This window comes from Anser cygnoides, chromosome 2 (genome assembly GCF_040182565.1).
Source record: "Anser cygnoides isolate HZ-2024a breed goose chromosome 2, Taihu_goose_T2T_genome, whole genome shotgun sequence".
NCBI lineage: Eukaryota > Metazoa > Chordata > Aves > Anseriformes > Anatidae > Anser > Anser cygnoides.
In genome coordinates this window covers 45,717,820-45,723,016 of record NC_089874.1, presented here as the reverse complement: position 1 = coordinate 45,723,016, position 5,197 = coordinate 45,717,820, and the positions used below count along the sequence as shown (strand labels likewise).

Genomic DNA, 5,197 nt, shown 5'->3' with positions numbered 1-5,197 from the left:
AGCAGCAATGCAAAGGAGGGTCATATTGTTATTTATTCCCAGTATGACTGTTCGAGAAAACAGGGATTCAGAGCCCCAGACCTTTCCTACTCCATCCCACAAGGACACAGGGTCCGATGCAGGCCCTTTGGGTGAGGCTGGCAGGAAAGGCAAGCCGAACAGTGCTGGCTGCTGGCCCTTGCAGGTGGAGCTTTTTTGATCCTGGTCCTGAGGAGAGGGACAGTGTGTGTATGCGTGTGCTGCTTTCCGAGCTGACTCACTGAGCCTGTGAGACAGATGGAGCCAACAAAGTTCATCTGCCCACGCTCCGCTCTTCATGGCAAAGAGACGGAGCACATAACTTCCCCAGGTCCACAGCAGCTCCCACGGGCAGCTCTGAGCTCCCTATGGGGGACTGTTGCCACCAGATGAATAGCTATTGTTGTTGTCCCCAGGAAGTACCTGCCACATAATAACTTTCAAGAAACTATTCCAATTACTGCCTTTTATAGAAATATGAGGAACAATTACATAACAGCTGCATGCAATTACTACATCAGGTGATATGACCTTTTCAAAACCAAGAAGTAATATAATTTTACAGGTAGAACAGGAAAAAAAGTTTTTTCTTTCTCTCTTTGAATTTGAAAAATGAAACCTAGGAGTTCAAAACAAAACTTTTTTTTTTTTTCCTGTAGGTTTTCCTTTTAAAATATGGGTAATGGTTGTTCTTTCAATTGCATCTCATGCCACAGTCTCTGGACATCTGGAAAAAATGGAATACAAGTCATAAATAAGTAAGTATTCCTATGTATCATGAAAAATATGCTGCCTGTACTAAGACCTTGTGCTCTGATATAAAGCCCTCTTTTCTGTAAGATGAGCTGAGCTCAGCTTGCAGCCTGGAACATCCTTTGGCATTTTTGTACCTACCCATTATTTCATAGAATCACAGAACGGTTTGGGTTGGAAGGGACATGAAAGATCACCCAGTTCCAACCCCCTGCCATGGGCAGGGACACTTCCCACCAGACCCGGTTGCCCAAAGCCCTGTCCAGCCTGGCCTTGAACACCTCCCGGGATGGGATATCCACAGCTTCTCTGGGCAACCTGTTCCGGTGCCTCACCACCCTAAGAGTAAAGATGGTGCTTAATGTAAGTAGAACAAACTTCCTTTCTGAAACGCCAGCCTGCCAAATTCAATTACAATTGACCTATGGTTTCAGAAGTTATTGATAGGCACCCAGACAGCACTTGTCCAGTCAGACTGGGTCCTTGGGCTAACACACATTGTAGTTTTTCAAGTGAGGTTGTAAGAAAAGCTTTGGAAGAAGACAATGGATAAATACATAAATAAATAATATGTAATGCATGTTTTGAAAACAAGAGCTTAGAATAATTCTTACCCTTCCTACTTTGTCTCCAAATAAACTTTCGTATGGTTTGTGGGTTTCCTTCTCCACCAAGGGCTTTTCCCTTTGCAAAAGGTTATATCCATGATTCCAGTAGATACTTCTGTGCTTTTCTCCTTCATTTCCTTGATATCTGGCAGGGCTGGCATAAAACCAGTTTGTCCTGAGTTGGTCTGGGTGTGCAGGGAAGGGATGGTTGTCAGGGGAAATGCCTGGATGGAGAATGGGAAAAGGGTGAGCAGGGAGCTCTACTTTATACCCTGAGAAGACTATAACACCTGTGGTCCTAGTCTGACTTTGAACTGGACCAAAGGAGAGATGTTTCTATGATTGTCCAGCCAACAGCCCAGGAAGAAGAGCACAGGCTCTGAAGTTCTCAGCTCCTGATGCTTTTTATATAACCTCCATGGGTATTGCTGCCATGATTTTTAACAGTGAACAGTTATCACTTTGCTAACTCACACAAAAATTATGACTATTTTCAAGAGCCATGCCTTGCTCCTGAACCTGGCCTACATCATTCAGAACAGTCTCCAGGAACCCGTGAACCTCTTTCCTTGGACTGCAAAAGACATCAGACCACAGCACAAGGCTCCATTGCAGCACTCCATCCTGTCCTGCTAGTCTCTCTCCATTCAGCATAGCTAGACAGAAATGTGAATAAAAAAGAAAACTGCATGGGAAGGTGGTCTGAGAGAGCACATCCTGTCACACTTGCAAATCACACTCAGCGTTTTGTTTTGCTCGTCCCAAAGGGTTGGACGGTCATGAGATCCCAACAAAGAGCCCTCATGCTGTTATCAATGGCTTGTTTTCTCCACTTAATTTGCTCTCTGGTATCATATTTCCTTTGGATTACAAAGAAATCTTGTTCTGAAATGAATCTGGAATTACAGAAGTTTATCTAACAGGGAGCTGGGCAGGGGCAGATATAGAATGGCACATAGAAGTAATCGAGTATTCTGAAATGTTACTGTTCCATGTATGATCCCTGTAGCAAAAAAATTAACTTCCTGAATGGCCTCACAAAGACCTGTAAATGCCCAGTTCAGCCAATTTATTTGCATGCGTCTTCCAATGGATGTGATCTGATGTAGCTTATTAGTCAAATGAATTCAGCACCTATTTTTCTGCAAGCTCTAATAAGTTAATAAATAATGCATTCATTATTTTTAGACCTATCCATTAACACTCTACATAGCTTAAATGACATATGGATGCCCAGGACTACAAAACATTCAGGAGTCATTCCTCTGTTTTTTGATAATCCCTTTTCCTCCTGCTAAGAACTTTTCCATCCTTGAGATTGCTTTTATGTGGCCCCATCCTCTTGCATGAAAGCAGATACCACAAATAATATTTGAGGAGGCTGAAGGACCAGTGATGTGAAAATTGCTTCAGTACTAATTCTACTTTCTAAATATAGGCACATTTTTCTTGAATACAAGGGCAAGACAACACAAGGTGAATGGTGCTGATATCTACCTACTCCTTCACAACAGCTTCTGCAATGCATAGCTGGGACTACTGGGAGGAGGCTGTTTTTTATGCTATGAGGCTTTATTATCAGGTATTTTACCTAAAGTCCATTCCACCTGCTGAGGAAAGAAATATTTGTTTGTATCTGTGTTTGTTGATATATATATGTATATGAAGAGAGAGAGAAGGAGACACTCACAGATATGCATTACAAAATGAGCTCTTTTTAAAAACTACATGGGTTTAATGCTCTTGTTTTGACACCTGTCTATTCAGAAGAAGATTTGTTATGGGCTGGAGGCACAATGTTTATTATCATTGTTCTGTCATGCATTCATCCTGTCCCTAGCTCCAGGTGGAGTCTTTCCAAGCTTATTCTTACAGTCAAGTCTCATTATAGGCTGGACTTGTTGTTGTAGTATTTCAATATGCATAGCAATGATGTCATTGCTGTCATTTGCTATTATTTTTTTGATTTATTGGTTTATTTGATATTGTACCTGCTGACATGAAAACTTTGTTTCGGGCATCTCTTCCTATTTGCTCGTCAAATGCTTCTGCTGACTCCCAGGTTTCCTTGCCAGGATATAAGATGCATTTTGATAACTTCTCCTTTACATGCCATGGACCTGATGGATGGAACAGTCTTTGCATTTTGATGTGGACAAGAAATAAATCCACCCGAGGGAAAAAAAGGAACACAAATTAGAGCTCATAATGCAACACTGCTGCCAAAATACCAGCACTATTCCCTAGCATGCACGGAGATGAATTACAAGTAAAATCAAAGGGCTGTGTTGTCACTTTCCGTAGGCTTGTAGCAATCATTTTTTGAAACTTGAACAGTATTTTAAAGGAAACTTGACCCATGTCTTGCCTTTTTCCTTCAAGGGTCTTTGCAAAACCTAATTTGCCCATAACACATCCACAGAAGATTACAACTCAGAAAAACTGGAGAGGAAGTTGTGTTATTTGCAGCAGCTAGGTAAGCATTACATGTAACCCTCTCATTTAGGTTGTTCCGTCTCCCCTTGTCTCTTACCTTGACTCACAGTTTTCTTTCTTTCTCACTCTCATCATGCGTAGGATACCAAAGTCCTTCAGATATGAGCTCACTGTGGGCATAAGATCCCACCACCCTCACATAGGGTCGTGGGGGTGGTTAGTGCGCAAGATATCCTCAGACTGAACCTGTTGTGCATAGTCTTACTAAGTCCCATTAGGAGAGGCAATATTTCTTGTGGGACACAATTTTGAGAAGTCTCCTGGCTCCACGGAGAAATCTTCACTTTATGGTAAATCCCATGGGCTAGAAAACTAGGACAAATCTGAGTTTTCTCCCGGAATCATAATGCTCCAGAAAGTGCTGGTCTAACATTACAGTAGTAGTTGGATTTCATGAAGAGGGAGAAAATAGTATCTGCGTCATGGGGAGAGGGAGTTGTGGCGAGGGGACGAGGGAAGAAGGGACCTGTATTGCAAATGTGACTAATATCTGAATGAGTATCTCTATAACCACCAAATCCTGATTTCCTGTGACTTATAAGCTATTTCCTATAACTCTCTCTTCTGTCAAGTCTTTAATGTTTGAAATAGAGATACTGGTCTTGAACCTGATGACAATTTTGTGGGCCAAGAAGTTTATTTTTTCCTGCTATACCAGTTGATTTCATAAGAGGATATCACTTCTCTACCCATTTCCATGACTGTTTTCTGTCTATTTTCACACAACCTGTAGAAAGTTAATGTTAAGACATCTGAACAGTTATCAAATCTGCTTGAAACTGATACACCCATAACCAAAAGTCATCAAGGGGGACAGACTAAACACAACTACAGCAAAATATTGCAAGACTTTCATTGGAAGATAAATTAAATAAAATTTAAACCTGAGACTAGCACTGAAAGCTTTCTGACCCAACAGATTTATCATTACAGAAAAAAGAGAGAGGTTCCAGTTAAAACACTCCTAAAATGTTTATATAATCTGCTGGCTTTTAGTGCACGTAATCTTGGCTCCCTCAAGTGGCTGGTCCCAGAGACAGGACAGCTTTCCTCACGTTTCAAATCTCTTAGCAGAAGTGTTAGAGGTCTCTGTTTCAGGGATCATGGCTTCAGACCCTCCTAAGGTGCAGCGTGTGTCTGTGTGCAGCTATGGTTTGTTAGAAATTGGTACTGAGTGAATAAACTACACAAAGGTCTGAGGTCTTGTCATGTGAGGAATGAGTGAAAGGACTAGAACTGCCTTTATGTTTCTCACGTAATTCTTCCTTTTTCTTGCCATCCCCCAGAGGATTTCCTTGCCATTATTACTTTTCTATAAATTC

At 41.5% G+C, this 5,197-nt stretch overlaps 1 long non-coding RNA gene across 1 annotated transcript; it reads right to left on the bottom strand.

Annotated features, from left to right (window-relative positions):
• Nucleotides 1–402: 402 nt before the first annotated feature.
• LOC125184534 (uncharacterized) lies at nt 403–4,420 on the bottom strand. Its single transcript, XR_007168686.2, has 3 exons — nt 3,371–4,420; nt 1,386–1,603; nt 403–745 (listed from the first exon to the last, which is right to left on the bottom strand). It is a non-coding gene; the product is annotated as an uncharacterized lncRNA (long non-coding RNA).
• Between the last annotated feature and the right edge of the window lie 777 nt (nt 4,421–5,197).